At 44.5% G+C, this 20,024-nt stretch overlaps 1 long non-coding RNA gene across 9 annotated transcripts in view; it reads right to left on the bottom strand.

Moving 5' to 3' along the window:
• The window catches only part of LOC122555422, a 324,887-nt gene that overhangs the window by 63,149 nt on the left and 241,714 nt on the right, over positions 1–20,024 (bottom strand). For all 9 annotated transcript variants that reach the window (XR_006313267.1, XR_006313270.1, XR_006313266.1 and 6 more), the window contains one exon: positions 5,096–5,160. This is a non-coding gene — a long non-coding RNA (uncharacterized LOC122555422). The remainder of the gene's footprint in view (positions 1–5,095; positions 5,161–20,024) is intronic.

Below are 20,024 nucleotides of genomic sequence, written 5' to 3' on the forward strand. Positions count from 1 at the left end.
TAAATGGCCTACCCCTTATTTTTAAACTTTGTCCTCTGGTTCGGGACTCACCCATCAGCGGAAACATGTTTCCTGCCTCCAGAGTGTCCAATCCTTTATCTTATATGTCTGAATCAGATCCCCCCTCAGTCTTCTAAACTCAAGTGTATACAAGCCCAGTGGCTCCAATCTTTCAGCGTAAGATAGTCCCGCCATTCCGGGAATTGACCTCGTGAACCTACGCTGCACTCCCTCAATAGCCAGAATGTCTTTCCTCAAATTTGGAGACCAAAACTGCACACAATATTCCAGGTGCAGTCTCACCAGGGCCCTGTACAGCTGCAGAAGGACCTCTTTGCTTCTAGCCTTGATAACGGTGACGAGGATCGTTTGGAACTCCGAAAGGACAATGACACACTGGAGGAAGGGGCAGACAGGTGGTAGATGGAAATCAATGCAGGGAATTGTGACGTGATACATTTTGGTAAGAAGAATACAGATGGACAATGCACATTAAAGGGCACAACTCTAAAGGGGGTGCAGGGCAGAGAAACCTGGCTCCAGCTGCGCAGAGATCACTGAAGGTGGAAGGGCAGGCCGAGAGAGCTGTTATTAAAACGTAAGACAATATTGGGCTTTATCACTAAGGCCTTAGAGTATAGAAGTAAGAAGATGCTGAACCTCAGCTGGACTTTTGTGTCCTCAACTCTGTACTTTGTAAAGACCTTGGAGAGAATACAGAAAAGATGCAAAATTCATTCATTCTATGATTTCAGGCCACAGTGTCGCTATCAGTGCATCTCACCCAAATCCTGGAAGGAAATGCAGATGATATTCAGGAGGAGGCAGTGCAATCCAAACCAAAGTAATTTGCTATTTTGAGAAAATTCTCATCATCCTGTTACCTTAAATCATGCCTCCCCCATGGTTACCAACACTTCTGCATTGGGAGGAAGAAGGAACTGAGAATGACAGCACTGTTGCTAAGTTTGCAGCTGACGCAAAGATAGGGGGAGGGACAGGTAGTGTTGAGGAGGCAGAGAAGCTGCAGAAGGACTTGAAAGTCAAGAAGAATGGGCAAAGAAGTGGCAGACGGAACAAAACATGGGGAATTGTGAGGTTATACACTTTGGTAGGAAGAATAGAGGTGTAGACTATTTTCTAAATGGGAAAAATACTTAGAAAATCTGAAACACAAAGGGACTTGGGAGTCCTTGTTCAGAATTCTCTTAAGGTCAAATTGCAGATTCAGCCTGACCTGCTGTGCTTTTCCAGCACCACACTCTTGACTCTGATCTTCAGCATCTGCACTCCTCACTTTCCCTGCAGATTCAGTAGGCAGTTAGAAAGGCAAATGCAATGTTAGCATTCATTTTGAGAGGGCTGGAATACAAGAGCAGAGATGCATTGTTGAGGCTGTAGAAGGCTCTTGTCAGACCACATTTGGAATATTGTGCGCGAATTTTGACGCTCATGTCTAAGGAAGGGTGTGCTGGCATTGGAGGGGACCCAGAAGAGTTTTACAAGAATGATCCCGGGGATGAAGGGTTTGTCATATGAGGACAGGTTCAGGACTCTGGGTCTGTGCTCAATGGAGTTTAGAAGGAGGGGCTGCTGATTGAAACTTACAGAATACTGGAGGCCTGGATAGAGTGGATGTGGAGAAGATGTTTTCATTAGCAGGAAAGGCTAGGACTCGAGGGCACAGCCTCAAAGTGAAGGGATGACTCTTTAGAACCAAGATGGTGAGGAATTTCTTCAGCCAGAGGGTGGTGAATCTGTGGAACTCGTTGCTGCAGAGAGCTGTGGAGGCCAAGTTATTGAGTGTATCTTAAGATAGAGATAGATTGATTCGTGATTAGTAAGGAGATAAGTGTTAAGGGGTGAGGGCAGGAGAATGGGGTTGAGAAACATAACACCCATGATCTAATGGTGGGGCAGACGTGATGGGCCAATAGGCATAATTCAACATCTATATGTATGGCCTTATGCCAGTGAGAAGATTTTTACCCCATCCATCTATCTATCCCTCTTCACAACCTCTTTCAGCTAGCCGTAGAAGCTCATATCTGTTACAAGTCATCCCTAAGGTACGCCCTGATCACCCCAACTGAGGCCTAACCAGCATCTCTGCCCATGAGAATATGCCGTGAGTAGGGTGGAGCTCAGAAGCAGCTGAAATCTAGGCCGTTCAGTATCAAACTGGAGGAACGGTTCCCCATTACTCTGCAGCATGCCACCATGGAGGGCATCCAAGCTCAGGGGTCCATTGCTGTACAGTCCAAGGATGGGGACGGTCCTGAGACAAGAACTGTAGGAGGTGAGGCCAAGCCATCAATGTTTGTGGGCAGGCAAGGTGGTCAGGGTGGTTCTCTGTTGATCCTGATTACAGGTGACCGAGTTCAGTGTCCGAGGCCGTCTGGGAAAGGAAGAATCCAGCCCTCAGCTGGTGTTTCACTGTGGCAGGGAAGTCAGTGTGGGGCCTGGTGGCCATCTTGTGCACAACACTGACTGCTTGCACCTAGTGACCGAAACGATGTGGGAAAGGAAAAGAGCTGAATGGAGGTCACACAACCAGCTGTGAAATGGTGCCATAGAAACGTAGAAAACAGGATCAGGAGCAGACGATTCCAGCCTATTCCACTTTTCATTATGATCATGGCTGATCGTCGAAATCAATATCCTGCTCTCCCCATCCCCCACCCATTCCCCCCCATATTCTTTAATCCCTTTAGCCCCAAGCACATTACCCAACTCTTTCTTAAAATAATACAATATTTTGGCCCTGACCATTTTCTGTGGTAGAGAACTCCACTACTCTCTGGGTGAAGAAATTTCTCCTCATTTCTGTCCTAAGTGGTTTACCCTGTATCCCTCGACTCTGGACTCCTTGCTCATTTGTAACATCCTTCCTACATTTACCCTGTCTAGTCCTGTTCAAACTTTAGAGGTTTCTACCAGATCCCCTCCACCTTGCTCTTCTAAACTCCAGCAACTATTGCTCTAACTGATCTAATTTCTCCTCAATCTCTCTGGATCATCAGACCGTGACCAGATGGGTGGCCATTCTGCCAGTGAGTAAAGAATTGACTCGGCGTCACACGTTCAGTAGCAAGGCATTCCGATCTGTAACATGTGCCTGAACGGAAAGAGACCTAGTTGTAACTTTCAAAAGGGAATTGGATAAATTCTTGAAGGGGAAAATAAGATTGCAAGCTAATCTGGGTGGACAATTGAACTGCAGTTCATGACATGTGTTATAACAGTGGGAAGCTTGCTATCGATCACAGTCTGTCATGTCTGGCACAGTTTGCTATGTCTGACACAACCTGCCATGGCAACAGTTGCTATGGCGACTGCTGCCAGCCAAGAAAAGCAAGAACAGCTTTGAACATTATTCGGTAACTCTTAGACTTTGTAGCTGACAGGTCCCAAGTGGACTGAGTCAGGCAGGCTCAGAAGTCCTACTTGTAAAATTTCTGTTGAATATTGTTGGCTGGGAAAATCAGACTTGGGCAGACATCGGGTTAAAAGAAAGGATTAGGCCCAGGGTCAATAACTACAAATATACACGTAGACACTCTCACTGCCCGGATAATCGAACGGGGTGCAAAGACGCAGATAAGACGAGGTGCCCATTTAGGAGTCAGAGGAGTGGATATTCAGTGACCTTGTCTGGTCTCAAACAGGGTGGAGGTGGTCTCAAAATGGGACAGGCTCCATTCTTGAAGGACAACACACTGAGTGCAGAACAGCCAGCTGTTTCAGACCCTCTTCTGATATCGATTATCAGAATATGATTGCGACACAGGAGGAGGGCATTTGGCCCATCGAGTCCACACTGGCTCCCTCAATCTACAACTCATCTAGTCCCAAGGCCTGCTCTCCTTCAGATCATTATTTAGTCTCCTTTGCAAATCTCACAAATAAATCTGCATCTTGTGACATTACTAGGATCCCATTCCTCATTTTTGGTTGAATGGGGACAAGGCTGGATGGGCTGAATGACCTAATTCTGCTCGTGTATCATGGTCTTATGGACAGTGAAGTATGTTTATTTGGACCATCTCTAAGGGCATTTGGTTCTTGACCAAATGAAATGGTTTAATTTCTTTGAGAGGAAGGGGATTGCCTTTCAATACCTTCATTGCTGCTCACCCAGAAACCCCACTGCTCAAGATTAAGAATCTTCCTCAGCCTTCTCTGGTCTCACAAACCACCTGTTTGGGAGGAAGTTTCTGCCATTCCTTATTTGCAGGAGTGTTTCCTTCCTATCTGCCCTGAATGATATGGCTCAGAGTTTGAGCCTATATTCTGTCTTGCTACAAAGTCATAGGGATGTACAGCACAGAAACAGACCCTTTGGTCCAACTCGTCCATGCCGACCAGATATCCTAAACTGATCTTGTCCCATTTACCAGCATCCGGCCCGTATCTCTCTAAACCTTTCCTATTCGCATACCCATCCTGATGCCTCTTAAATGTTGTAATCGTACCAGCCTCCTCCACCTCCTCTGGCAGCTCGTTCCATACATGCACCACCCTCCGTGTTAAAAAGTTGCCCGTTAGGTCCCTTTTAAATCTTTCCCCTCTCACCTTAAACCTATGCCTTTTAGTTCTGGACTCCCCTATCCTGGGGAGAAGACCTTGGTTATTCGCCTTATACATGCCCCTTGTGATTTTATAAACCTCGATAAGGTCACCCCTCAGCCCCTGATGCTCCTTCATTCTTTCTTATCAAGAGATGGGTACGAAGGAACATGGATGTACTTTCATACATCCCTCTAAAAGTCTCGGAAGTAAGCTGTTACATTTTCTGAGAGATGAAAGATGATCCCCAAATTCACCACACTCTCCCTTCACCACCCCCCACATCACCATCCCAACTACAATGGTAATAAACCATTGGTAATAAACTCTTTTACAATGAACAGAGTAATTTTGATTCATCAGAACCGGTACCAGATGAGATCAGTGGCTTTAGCACTTATCAACCCCAGAAGTCCCCCTGATCTGTGGTGAGCTGACTCTGAGGACTATCTCAGCAGACCAGTGTGGGATCCGAGGGACCACTCAATCATTGCTTGTGAGGAATAAATAATAAAACATGTACTACCTTGATTCCGATGTCCAATTCCAGCATTTGTCATTTGAGTGTGAATTCTGTAGACGGAGCTCTATCTGTGTTATATAGAAAGGGAAGTAGATGTTTAGTCTTCCTTTATCAGAATCTGGAGAGTCATGTGACAGTTTCCCCTGAAACAGTGAACTCAGAAGTCATGACATTGTCCATTAAAGCTGTGCAGAGATCAAGGATCAACCAAGAGGCTGTAGGGAGGCGATAGCCTTGCGGTACTATCACTGGACTGTAAATCCAGATAATGTTTAGATTAGATTAGATTAGATTACTTACAGTGTGGAAACAGGCCCTTCGGCCCAACAAGTCCACACCGACCCGCCGAAGCGTAACCCACCCATTCCCGTACATTTACCCCTTTACCTAACACTACAGGCAATTTAGCATGGCCAATTCACCTGACCTGCACATCTTTGGACTGTGGGAGGAAACCGGAGCACCCGGAGGAAACCCACGCAGACACGGGGAGAATGTGCAAACTCCACACAGTCAGTTGCCTGAGTCGGGAATTGAACCCGGGTCTCTGGCGCTGTGAGGCAGCAGTGCTAACCACTGTGCCACCGTGCCGCCCACCATGGGGACCTGGGTTGGAATCCCACCATGGTGATGAAATTGGAATTTAACTGCCCTTTGGCCAATTAGGGATGGGCAATAAATGCTGGCCTAGCCAGTGAAACCTTCACCCAGTGAATGAATAAAGGAACCAAAGGCAAGGTTCAATTAGTCTGAACTCTCCTCAATCATCCAGCTACTGCCACACTGACCCAAGCAATGCAAGCACCAGCTATAATTTAGTCTGTAAACTTCCTCCTGGGTATGTGTTATTCTACATGTTAACCTCCCAACTCTCCCTTAATTAGATCCCAGTCTGTAACTCACTCTCGAGTATCTATTGCTCTATATATTGATTCCCCAATTATATTCTAGCCTGTATATCAGTGAATGGTTAGAGTGTAGAAAAAAAGCCTTGCCTCTTGGCCACATGAACCTTTACCATTCAGATGCTCATCCAATTCCTTTTTGAAATTTAGGATCCACCCTGCCTCCTCCACACTCTCACACAGCGACATTGGAGATCCTAACCACTCACTCCCTCAATAATGACACTTTTGGTCCTGTTAAACTTGTGTCCTTTAATACCTGACCTGTCTACTCTGGAAACCTCTCTCCATCCACCTCGCGATGATGAGCATCTCCATCAGATCTCCTCTCAACCTTCCCTTCACTAAGGAGAATAACTCCAACATTTCCTATCTATCTCTACAACATTGCCAAAACAATAATTATGAATCCTTTCTGCATTCTTTCCAATGCTGCCACACGCTCCATAATGTGTAGAGTCCAGAACTTGTTAAAAATCTCTAGCTGAAACAAAAACCAGTGTTTAATAATGGTTAAAGGCTGCTCATTGCCACCTTCTCAGGGGCAACTAGAGATGAGCAATAGTCAGTGATACCTACATTTCATAAATTAATAAAAGAAAGTCATTTCCTTGCTTTTGTACTCTGGGCCTTATTTATAAAGTTCAGGAATCTTGTTAATGATTTATTAATTACTTTCTCAATCTGCCCTGTCACCCTCATCGAACTGTGTTTATCTGCCCCCATATCCCCTACACCCCCTTTAGAAGTGCATCTTTTTTTACACTTCCCTTCCTGGTACTTTTAAATGAATGACTTCACACTCTGCTGCATTACACTTCACCTGCAAGATATTCATCTGCTCCACAAGCCTGCCTCTGTCCTACTGAAGACTATTGTTCTTCCTTTCACAGTTCACAAGTTTTGTTTCACCTGCAAATTTTGACATTGTGACCTATAAAGCCACATCGTTAATATAAATCAAGAAAAGTGGCTGGTCCTAGACACATTCCTGGGGAATGCACATGCAGCCATGTTATTCTATATATATACCAACCAAATCCCTCAATTAGATTTCTGCCTGTAACTCTCTCCCATATATATTATAATCCAGTTAGAAACTAATGTGAAATCTTTATAAAATAGCTTGATAAAACATTGCTGTATCTATAGACCTCTACAACATTTTGTAACCATCTCATGTAATATCTCTCCTTTTAGATGTTGCTGCTGCCAGTATGTCTTACTCTAGTTACCCCATTTCTATCTTTGAAAACAAGAGGGGATGAAGTTTTCTCCTTTACTCAAGGCCAATTACTTCTCTTTCCATCTCCTTTTTGTCCTAAAGGTTCCAACTCAATTCAATTTCTATCCTTGATTTCCATCTTGGTCGTCCGTTGGGAACAGAGGGGTGGGCAAGGAGGGAAGGGTTTGTGTAGGTACTCAATTTTACAATATGCCCAATTTTACCTTATGTTGATGGTAAGTAGGAAGTGTTAATTGTTGGATTGACTGTTGGTACTCTAAGTTGACAAGGCTTGGGGGCTAAATAAGATGCAAAGAATATTGAAGGAAGTAAGGGTGGAAAGTGAAGGGGCACTTGAGTGCCAGTTAACTGGAAAATTACAAAGATTACACACTTGTTAAAAAAAAATTGCATGAATTAGCCCGACAATCACTGACACACTCAGTTGAACTTCAGCCGTGTAGAAGTTTCTCGAAACAGTTGCTTGGAATGGAATTGTTGTCACATGATAAAAGGTCAGTTGATTTGAAAGAGTAGCATGGATCTTTTTTTAAGGGAAGTCAAGTTTAACTAACGTGGAATTTTTTGAAGAGGTAACAGAACGGCTCGATGGGGGTAATGCTGTTGTTGTGCCACACATAGATCGCCAGAAGGATTTTGATTCAAGACCCCACAACAGACTTGTGCAAAAATATGTTCATCCAATTCCTTTTTGAAATTTAAGATCCACCCTGCCTCCTCCACACTTTCACACAGAGACATTCCAGATCCTAACACTTTTGGTTCTGTTGCCGATGGAATCAAAATATTATTACCAAAGTGGATGCAAATTGGCTGACTAAAACTATATACAGTATTCGAGCTGAGGTCTCACTAACACACTGTATAGTTATTTCCTCAGACTAGGAGACCAAAACTGCACACAATACTCAAAGTGTGGCCTGAAGAGGGCCCTGTATAGCTGCAGTAAAATATCCCTACTCCTACACTCAAATCTTCTTGCTATGAAGGTCAGAATGCCATTAGCCTTCCTCATCACCTGCTGCACCTTCGTGCCAACCTTCAGCGACTGCTCCACCATGACACCCAAGTCTTGTTGCTTCTCACCAGTTCCTAAACTGCCAGTAATTATGTTGACATGCACACACACACTTCCCATACTTCAACAGTGTTTAGAAATCAGAACCCTGAAAAATTTGACTCATCCTCCATCCAGGAACTCTGTGAACAAGGCATCTTGTGGCAAGGTGGCACCTTCCCTCTCTCTGGACCAGAAGTCTTGAGTTCAAATCCCACCTGTTCCAAAAGTGTACCACCACATGAACAGGTTGATTAGAAAATATGTATAACCGCTGACCACCCACTACTCTGGCTGCACTTAGTTGCTCAGATCAAGCGACGAGTCCAGAAGCTTCTCGTTAGACACTACATTTTCAGATAAACAGCATTGAAATCCTGACTTGAGAAATATCACGGAGATTTCGCCTAGCCCTGCTGTTTCTTATCAGTAATGGAGAGCGAGTGTAACAACATCCTTAAAAATTAAGAGACAAGCATATATTAAACTAAATCAATGTTGGATAAACAAATAATCCAAGGTAAGCAGTACTGCCTTTCGCAGAAAAATGAACACAAACATTCAACCACCTCAGATTCACCATTTCAAAAGCATACCACTCTGAAGGGTTTGGAATGAAATTAATGCTACAATGACTTTAACATGACACCTTCCATCAAAGCTCTCTGCAGCTGACAACATATTTTTCTGAAGTGTAGTCAATGCTGCATGTGGGAACAAACTGGCCGTGAATATACACACAGTAAGATCCCACAATTGGAAATGTGATCAAGGGCAGATAACTCAATTCCATCTTACATTGTGACGTTTTGCAACGACTCTGTTGAGAAATGGGTCTGCTCTTTTTCAAATTGGGGTCAGGCTCTTTTATACCTCCATTAACGGTGGGTGTGGATGGGGGCGTTGTGTACCCCAAACACGCCAATTTCATGCTGAGCACTCGACATAGTGGGATGTTAATTTTGTAAGTTAGCTTGCGGAGCTTGAAGATTTGTTTTTAAACGTTTCGTCACCATACTAGGTAACATCATCAGTGAGATTCTCCCGTGAAGTGCTGGTGGTATGTCCCGCCTCTCTACTTATAGGTCTTGGTTTCTTAAGGTGGGAGATGTCATTTTCAGTTTTTTTTCAAGGGAAGGTAGATAGGGTCTAAATCGATGTGTTTATTGATGGAGTTCTGGTTAGAATGCCAGGCGTCTAAGGATTCTCGTGCGTGTTTTTGTTTCACTTGTCCTAGGATGTGTGTGCTGTCCCAGTTAAAGTGGTGTCCTTCTTTGTCTGTATGTATAGTATGAAACTAGTGATAGTTGGATGTCTCAAACAGCTCATAGTGTGGAGCCACACTTGCACAGAACAACAGTGAAGTGATGACAGAGAGTGGTGTGACTAACATCATGGTTGAAGAGGAGAGATGAGGAACATAGGAACAGGAGTAGGCCATTCAGCCCATCAGACCTTCCGCCACTCAATAAGATCATGACTGATCTTTTGCCTAACTCCATATGCCTGCCTTGGTCCTATATCCCTTGAAACCCTTGCTTAATAAAAATTGCTGATCTCAGATTGAAATATAACAATTGAATTAGCAGGATGCTTTCGCAAGTTGGGGATCTGGAATACATTGGTATAATTTGGCCAACAAATTCATGAGTATAAGCTTGTGATGAAGGCTTGTTTGAATGGAAGGGATACCAGAGATAAACAGGTCAATGACAAAACTTCATGTATTCCCAGCTCTAAATCACTATATAACTGACAAAATACTGGATAGGATTATATTCATTGCACTTCAGAAGAATGAGGGGAAACCGCTTGAACAATTGTAACAGGACTAGACAGGGTTGAAGTAGAAGGGATGTTCTCAATGACCAGGCAATCCATAGTGGCTTAGTGGTTAGCACTGATGCCTTATAGTGCCAGCGACCTGAGTTCGATTCCACTCTCCAGTAACTGTCTGTGCCTGTGTGGATTCCTTCTGGTACTCCGGTTTCCTCCCACAGTCCAAAGATGTGCAAGTTAGGTGGATTGGCCATGCTAAATTGCCTTAGTGTCCAGGAATGTGCATGTTAGGTAAGTTAGCCATGGGAAATACAGGGTCACAGGGTATGGAGGTGGGTCTGGGTAGGATGCTCTTCGAATGGTCGGTGTGGACTCGATGGGCTGAATGCCCTGTTTCCACACCACAGGGTCTCTATGATTTCAGATCAGGTGGTCACAATCTAAAAATATGGGGTGAGGCCATTTAGGACTGAGATGAGGAGAAATGTCTTCACCCAGGGAGTGTTGAGCTTGTGGAATTCTCTGCCATAGCAAGTAGTTGACAGGCCTTAAATATTGAATATTTTCCAGAAAAAATTAGATATATTTCTTAGTGCTAAAGAATCAAAGGGTATGGAGAGAAAGCTGGAATAGGGATGATCAGCCATGTTCAGATTAAATGTTGGAGCAGGCTCAGATAGCTGAGTGACCTACTCCTGCTCCTAGGTTCCAAGGTTTCATGTAGGTTTAAGCATCATAGAATGTTACATTACAGAAGCAGGCCATTTAACCCACTGTGCCTATGCCAACTCTGAAATTAGCTCCGCTCCTCACCTACACCTATCTTCGACACTTGTAACAACGTTCACAAAGAACATGGAAATCCCACACTCCCTCTGTCATACACAGTCGGTAACACTCCAGAGGCTTGAATATATAATCCAAGTGGTCAGTCCCACTGATGGAGAGCTGTATTGTTAGCGGGGTTGACTCTTGCATCAGGTATTAAACTAGTGCTACCTCCGCACTCTTAGATGGAAATAAAGGATCTCCTGTTACTGTTTGAAGGCAAAGTCAGAAGTTACATGACCCCAGGTTATCGTCCAACAGGTTCATTTAAAATCACAAACTTTTGGAGTGCTGCTCCTTCATCAGGTGACATGCTGGAGAATAACCTGATATCATGTGACTTCTGACCTTGCCCACACTAGTCTGACACCGGCACCTCCACATCATGTTCGATGGAAATCAGGGGAAGGCTTCACAATATATTGGTCAATATTTATTGGTTATGTGGTCTTTACAACACTGTTGTTTATGGTAGATTGCTTAGATCAATATTAGCTGTGAAATCTTTTACACTGCAATAGACATAACTGTGCTTAGGAGAAAGTGAGGACTGCAGATGCTGGAGATCAGAGTCGAAGAGTGTGGTGCTAGAAAAGCACAGCAGGACAGGCAGGACCCAAGGGGCAGGAGAATCGACATTTTGGGCATTCTGATGAATGGCTTATGCCTGAAACGTCGATTCTCCTACTCCTTGGATGCTGCCTGAGCAGCTGTGCTTTTCCAGCACCACACTCTCGACCCAGATAACTGTGCTTATACAACCTTGTGGTTACAAAATAGATGGTGAGAAATAGATGAGGGCAGCACGGTGACTCAGTGGTTAGCACTGCTGCCTCACGGCGCCAGCAACCCAGGTTTGATTCCAGCTTCAGGTGACAGTCAGTGTGGAGTTTGCATATTCTCCCTGTGTCTGTGTGGATTTCCACCGGGTGCTCCAGTTTCCTCTCACAGTCCAAAAATGTGCAGGTTAGGTAGATTGGCCGTGCTAAGTCACCCACAGTGTCCAGAGATGTGTAGGCTAGGTGGATAGGCCATGCCTGATTGTCCATACTGTCTAGGAAATGTAGAAATACACGGTTACAGGTATGGGTAGGGAGTGGGTTTGGGTTGGATGGTCTTTGGAGGGCCAGCGTGAACTTGGTGGGCCGAATGGCCTTCCTCCACACTGTAGGGATTCAATAATTCTCTGAATTTGTTGCCACTCATAACAGGACCAAGAATAAGAAGGCGCAGATTTAACGTGATTACAAAAAGTAAACAAGATGGGAGACAAAGCTTTTTTTACTCATTCAGGTCTGGAGTGTGCTACCTTAAAGTGTGGTGCATTTGAGATTCAATTGAGGCATGAGACAATGAGATAAATAGAAACAATGTGCAGGGCCTCAGGGTACAGCTGGAAGAATAGTTATAAGTCACAATGCTCAGTAGAAGCACTTTTTGTACTGTAACAATTCCACAACTCTGTGATTCTGAAAACACTGAGATCCTTTGAAATCTGAAAAGATTTGTATTTGCACTGCACACTTGTTTCTTGTATGCAAACCAAAATTCCTATGGTCATGAAGTTTACGTTTTTAATTTTGAAGAACTTTTTTTTGTTAAATATATCTAAGTTGAGCTTCAGAATGTAAACTCGCAATGTCAACCTGTCACACTGTACTTATACCCTCCCACCAGTAGGGGTGCTGCAATGCCATTTGACAACTCAGCCTGCATTGAAGGCACATTTGTTTCAAACAGAGCTACATCTCCGTTTCTCAAATTTCTGTCAGTTCTTTTAAAAGCATGATAAATAATAAATGACAGCAGAGCAAAGTATAAAAATAAGGTCAAAATCTACTTCATTCCTCTGTTTTCTTTCTATAGCTCTGTAATTTGTACTGCACCAGGTTATCATTCTTTCTGAAAGGATACAAACATCTCTCTATGTTAACTGTTTCCTACAATAAAACATGACATGTTCCAACAATATTAGAAACACACTGTGCCACGGAAACAATTTCTTTCCTTTAAAAAGGGAAGGAGAAAAAACGTTTAAGGCTGTTTAGCGTTTCCCTATACCTGAACAACCAAGCAGTTCTCTGTATTCAAAGCCCAGCCCACACAATAGTTAATCTTTTATTCAGTGCAGCTTCTGTTCAGTTAACAATTAGGCATTGTGATCCTAAGATCTTGAAATCTGGAGCAGGTACAGCAGTCTGACCATTAATCTAACTGACTGTTCAATCCAAGCCTGTAGAGAGACATTTAATAAAACATTCAGGCGATGTAAGTATAACTTGCAAGGCCACGATTTACTGCCCATTGCCAACGTTCCTTGAGAAGGTGGTAGTGAGCCTCCTTTAGTCCATGTGGTGCAGGCAAACCCACAGCACTGTTAGGAAGAGGATTCTAACTAAACATTGTAGCCATTGAGGGTCTTAGCCTGGCAAAGGATCAATACATCTGGGCAAACTGCACTGAAATAGTAATTAACAACATACACTGTTATTAATGTGGAAACCATCCAGCAAATTCGCTAGATTAAGAGGTATTGCATGCACTGCTAATCTCCAGAATTTTCTGAGTTTGCACATTAATTGGCCATTAAATCACCACAGAAAGTTAAATCTGGTTATTAACTGTGTAAGTACCCTTTTAATGACACGATAATTATAAGCATAATGCCAATTAACCTCTTTGGACTAGAAAGGAAACAGTTTAAAGTGTTCAATCTTTTTGCAACAGGTAGTAATTGGAGTTATAGATTCAAGCACGCTGAATATTTAACTGTTTTTACTTTTTCAAATTACTTTTCCTCTCTGTATCCATTCTCTCTCGATCTCTGTCTGAATTCAGTTTGCCTTGCCTTCTCTTTTCTATGCCTCAGATAACTCTCTTTTGCCAGCATTCTTCTGCGTCTCCCTCAATTCTTAAATCCCACTGGTTCAAGAAATTCATCCTGGCTCCAGCATTCAATGAAATCCATTGCCCACAATGTAGCATTAACAACTTGCCCCTGCAGCAAATCAGACAGCGAATCATTTCGAACTGAGGGGTGCCGGGAAATGGGGATTGTGTACGTCGGGCACGGTCTTTGTGCATACCAGGCTCTGTACACATCAGTTATTTTGTATGTCGTGTAGCCATTTGGTGTCTGTATGATGTCATGTGTAGATGTTGGCATTCTGAACTTTGGATCGTGTATAGGCCTCTATCCATTGGACTTTAGGAGGTTGGGAAGTGACCTTTTTAAAATCACTTGGGGTCTTATACGGTAGATTCAGAAAGTTTGCTTCCCCTTGTGGGAGAATCTAGGACCAGAGGGCATCAGCTCAGAGTAAAGAGAGAGATGAGGAGGCCTTTCTTTTCTCATGATTAGATTCCCTACAGTGTGGAAACAGGCCCTTCGGCCCTACCAGTCCACACCGACCGTCTGAAGAGTAACCCACCCAGACCTATTTCCTTCTGACTAATGCACCTAACACTGTGGGCAATTTAACATGGCTAACTTACCTAACCTGCACATCTTTGGACTGTGGGAGGAAACCGGAGCACCCGGAGGAAATCCACGCAGACACGGGGAGAATGTGCAAACTCCACACAGAGAGTCGCCCGAGGCTGGAATCGAACCTAGGACCCTGGTGCTGTGAGGCGGCAGTGCCAACCACTGAGCCACTGTGCCGTCCCATGAATAATGGATAGGGTAATGAATCTGGGGAATTCTTTACTGCAGAGGGTTTTCAAGTCTGGATCATTGAGTATAATCAAGGCTGAGATAGAGAGATTTTTAATGAGTAAGGGAATCGAGGGTTATGGGGTAAAAGCAGGAAGGTGGAGTGGAGAATCATCAGATCAGCCATGATCTCAGTGAATGGTGGAGGAGACTCGATGGGACGAATGGACTGATTGCACTCCTACATTTTATAATTGGCTTACAGTATTGTGTAGCTCCTTTAAGGATGGCAGATAGGAAGGTAGAGTAGGAGGCAAAAGGAAGGAAGGAAGGAAATTGATTCAATGACAGATATCTCTTACGTTTTGTAACCTGTTTGCAGAGGAAGTGTGGCAGCATTGAGGAGAGTCTGTGGAAGCTTACAGATAAAGTGAGTGACAGGAGAGAAAGGGAGAGGGCTAGACAGAAAGTGGAAATCATGTAAAGGGGAGTAATGGGAATGAGTTGGTGGGTGAAAGAGGAAAAGTGAATTGCAAGATGGAGGAGTGGGGATCAGGGAGTTCTTGGTGTGAGGGAAGCATGAGGGATTAGTGGTGCTTTGAAAACTTTCGCCTCAACTCCGCAACTCAAATTTAGCCAATAATTCCTTTCCTCTCCTCATCATGACATTCTCAACTGATTACTCTACCAGAACAAAAACACAAAGTGAGAGTGAGACCAAAAGGACAGGCTGTTAGAGGAAAGCTGGAGATAGAGTTAGAGGGAGAGAGGGAACCAGAATACACATATGAAAGGGAAGAAAGAACATAATCTCTGATTTAGCAAGTGCAATGTCATAGGAGATCAAATCCAATCAAATCCCTCTCCTGGAAGCACTGAGTCTTGCGCAAGTGTGACTCATTGCCTTTAGCTGCCCTTTTGTGCTTCACCCAAGTGACCATGATTCATAGGCAAGTCTAGACAGTGATCGTGGGTTCTTTGATTAGGAAAGCAGTAATAATCAAGTCTTCTCCTGTCCGCATTCCGACATCCCCTGGCTAAGAGTTGGCCGGGCAGCCGGGAGAAATGGGAAAACCTGTCTGACATCCGGACCCACATCCCGCAAGCCTGCCAAGGGCCGCTTCTGTCTGAATGGAATGAGTACGGATGGAATGCTGACCTCCTACCGACTCGAGTCGCATCAGACACAACCTGTATTCCACTTGGGCATGAGCACTGGAGATCATGCACGGCCTTCACTATCAGACAGCTCACTCTTCCCAGCCAGAGCCAGACAGCTCTACAAAGTTTTTGGTGGGGAGGGTGAAGAAGGGGAATGAATCAGCAAGAATATTCTTGCAATCCTGTTTCCCACTTTCCAAAGTTTTCAATATCTTCCTTCCTCACAGGGGCCCAGTTCTGCCACTCAGGCCACCAGCAGCGTCTCACTGTAATCCCTGTATATATTTTTTTGGAACGGCTGTGGTGTAGATCCCTCTGAGTCACCGTGTCTCACCAGGAGGACCGGCCTTGCCAAGTTTAGGCGTGAACGACAAACACGTTCGGACCAACTCACGGGCAGCATCTTTCTCTCTGACTTTGATCGTGCAAACTCCATGTGGAAAAGAAGTATAAAGTCACCATTACTTTGTGACCACTGGAATGCTGGTGCTGCTGACTGAATCGAAACAATCACCCACCCCGCCACTGCCACCTTAATTTGAAAGAAAAATACTTCAACAAACAACTTACATAGATACACCAAATGGCCAAAGTACTTCAGAAAATACATCAACATTTCCTCGGACAAAATATGCATAAAATCAAAGTGATTCAGTACCTGGTCCGGAAACAAATAGTCTCCCCTCGTCATCGCGGATAATGGAAGAGGAACAGTTCCTACGCCCTGTGCCAGCGATGACTGGAATTCGCCGTTCGAAATTTTCCAAAGGAATGGGAAAGGCCGAGAGGGGGAGGCAGAGGGCTGGAAGACGGCAGAGCGGGGGAGTGTGGTGAGGTTAGGGTTTGAGGGTGAGGGGTAGGTGGTTGGCCGAAATGAGGAAGGGGCACGGTGGATTTCAGAGAAAGGGAGAGAACCCCAACAGCCTCCTCACCTTGCCCTCCTGCAGAAACCTCACTCAACCCTCTCACCGAATCTTTGAAAAAGGAAGAGTTTTAAATAAAAAACTCAAGGAACAAAAAAAAGGATTCCAGATGTTCTTTTTTTACTCTCCCCACACAGTTCCCATCTCGGAGGAAATGTTGGAATCCTTAAATGTCCGATCCCAGTTTAAATTCCAGGCACGAGGCACTCTGCAGTTAATGTTATACCACCCCCTGCACTTGGGAGAGGGATTGAAATAGGAGGTGTTTCAAACTGATTGAAACGCCTCTGACCATTTCAGTTCCAATTCTTTTCATGTGTATTTTTTTCCTCCCTCCCCATCCCCTAGTCAGGGAGTGATTCCACCAGTTTCTCCAGAGGCCAATGACATCAAAGAAAGGGAGGTGAAGGGAGAAGAGGGTTCTGACACAGCACGCACTGATCTCCCCTTCGCTCTGCAACAACTCAAGTTCGCTACTGTTCCTTTGGCTTGCCCACGACCAAAGCCTTTGTTGTGCCCTGTCGCAAAGATTTTGAAAACTTTCCCCTCCCTCTCCTCCGCCAGGATAGTCATATTTAAAAAGGAAAATACCTCCACCACCCCCCCTAACCCCGCTCCACCAAAATAAATTCCCTCTCTCCCTCATGGCGAGTGATACAATCAGTTTCAGATTCCTCGTTACTTTCCCCTCCCCTCAACTTTTCCTCTTTTTTTTCGGGGGAGAATTAGGAGATAAACAGCAGAATTTCTCAGGCATGAAGAGGACAGCCTCCTGGGGCACTGCCAAAAATAAGGGGAAAAAAAAAAGACAGGCGAACAGCATAATGGCAAAGTTGTGCTTCTGAGCTGAACCGCTCTCTCTCTCTCTCTCTCTCAGCGTGGGCATGGTCATTGAGCAGTCCGCCATTTTGTGTGCAGATGTACGCTGCTCTCCATTCTCTCTCCTTCACTGTCATTTTCCCTTGTTCTCTCTCTTTTTACGTCCATCACGTTCTATCCTCTCCCTCTTTCTCTTCTGTAGCTCTATTCTCGCAGTTTCTGCATCTCTCTGGTTTTCTCTCTCTCTCTCTCTCGGCCACACATTCCTTTTAACTGCTTCCTCTCCTTCCTTATTTTCCTTCTCTCTCTTGTATATTCTTTGCTCACTCTCACTCTGTGCCTTTTTTCCTGTGATTATGCTGACACCTTCTTCACCTGCCAAACACTTGCAAGCATTGGTTTGTCTGCATCCCCCTTTGTCTGCATCTCTGCTTCTTTCTCTCTCCCTGCCCAACTCTCTGTCTATCCGCCCTCCTGTCTCTGTCTCTCCCTGTGGTTTCTCACTCTGCCTGTCTCTCTATCTAATGCCTGCCTGTCTGTCGCAATCTCATCTTGCCTCTGCTTCCTTCTGCCTCAGCGTATATCACACTCTTCCCTCTGTCACATTCTCTCATGGGTCTCTTGTCTCCAATCTCTCCCTGTGGCAAATCTATTTGCTTTTCCAAAAAGCAAGCTAAAGAGGTAGTTCCCATGAACCTCTGTCTCTGAGTCGCACAAAAAGGAAAACAAAAGAAGGAATCCTCGCTCCATAAGATTGTCTATTTCGCATCCTGACACCAGCCGGCAACTTATAGAATTAGGCAAAATGCATCACCTTTGGGAGGTTGGTGTCATGGCAACACCTGCTTGGCATACTGCCCAGTGCTCTGCACTGTGAGACTCTGACGGTTTTAACTGGTTGAATTCCAGCAGTCCCCGCTTTCCTGACATGTTGCCAGGCTCTTTGTCCCTTCGAGCGAGAGTGGTGCTGTTACCCATTGAACCGAGGTGGCACTGTCTCTGTTAACTACCTTTGTGAAGGCTTGTCCCCGGTCTATCTGATGCTCAAACCATCCTCCCTGGGTGAATGGAATGGGGTGACATAAAGTAATGTGGGGGTACGATGAGAAGCGGGTGCATGAATTGGCTTTTCGCCATTCCTGACCACAACAACAGCTGACACGCTCAGAGTGGGGAGCTCAAATGCACTTAACCAAAATCACATCCCTGTCTTAGTTTTTTTTTGGTTAAAAAAGAAACTCCTTAGTTAATCCATACAAAAGGAGAGGTTTAATAAAGATGACCAAATGATAGTGAGTTAAATCATAAAGATTAGATGAGGAGACACGTTTCCATGGCAGATGCAAAACTAATTCTCATACAGACTCAGAACAAAGGGTAGAAAAGGTCAATGTTTCTGGTGCTGTGTCTGGGGAAAGATTGAGACTAACTGGATAGCAAAGCCTAAATGGCCTCAATCTGTGCCGAGAGGTTCCATGTTTCTATGAATAACATCTGAGCAACACAGAGTCATAGAGATGTACAGCACGGAAACAGAGACTTTGGTCCAACTCGTCCATGCTGACCAGATATCCTAAATTAATCCAGTCCCATTTGCCAGCACCCAGCCCATATCCCTTCAAACCCTTCTTATTCATATACCCATCCAGATGCCTTTTAAATGTTGCAATTGTACCAGCCTCCAACACTTCCTCTGGCAGCTTATTTCATACACATACCACCCTCTACGTGACAAAGTTGCCCCTTAGGTCTCTTTTATATCTTTCCCATCTCACCCTAAACCTATGCCCTCTAGTTCTGGACTCCCCAACCCCAGGGAAAAGACTTTGTCTATTTATCCTATCCATGCCACTCATAATTTTATAAACCTCTATAAGGTCACCCCTCAGCCTCCGATGCTCCAGGGAAAACAGCCCCAGCCTGTTCAGCGTCTCCCTATAGCTCAAATCCTCCAACCCTGGCAACATCCTTGTAAATCTTTTCTGAAATGTTTCAAGTTTCACAACATCCATCGAATATTCCATCAGTGCCCTAACCAACGTCCTGTTCAGCCGCAACATGACCTCCCAACTCCTGTACGCAATATTTTGACCAACAAAAGCAAGCATACCAAAAGCCTTTTTTGCTATCCTATCTTGGCAGGACGGATTAGGGAGAACACAAAGGCATTTTACACTTATGTGAGGAATAAGAGAATGGTCAAAGAAAGAGTAGGGCCGATCAGGGATAGCATAGGGAACTTGTTCTGTCTTTACAAAAGAAACGAACTTTGTAGTGAATGAAACCTTTGAAGAGCAGGTGTGCATGCTGGAATGGATAGAGATAGAGGAAGCTGATGTGCTGAAAGTTTTGTCAAACATTAAGATTAACAAGTCGCCAGGCCCGGACCAGATTTGTCCTCGGCTGCTTTGGGGGAAACGAGAAATGCAATTGCTTCGCCACTTGCGCAAGATCTTTGCATCCTCGCTCTCCACTGGAGTCGTACCTGAGGACTGGAGAGAGGCAAATGTAATTCCTCTCTTCAAGAAAGGAAATAGGGAAATCCACGGCAATTACAGA

This window comes from Chiloscyllium plagiosum, chromosome 12, assembly GCF_004010195.1.
Source record: "Chiloscyllium plagiosum isolate BGI_BamShark_2017 chromosome 12, ASM401019v2, whole genome shotgun sequence".
Taxonomy (NCBI): Eukaryota; Metazoa; Chordata; class Chondrichthyes; order Orectolobiformes; family Hemiscylliidae; genus Chiloscyllium; species Chiloscyllium plagiosum.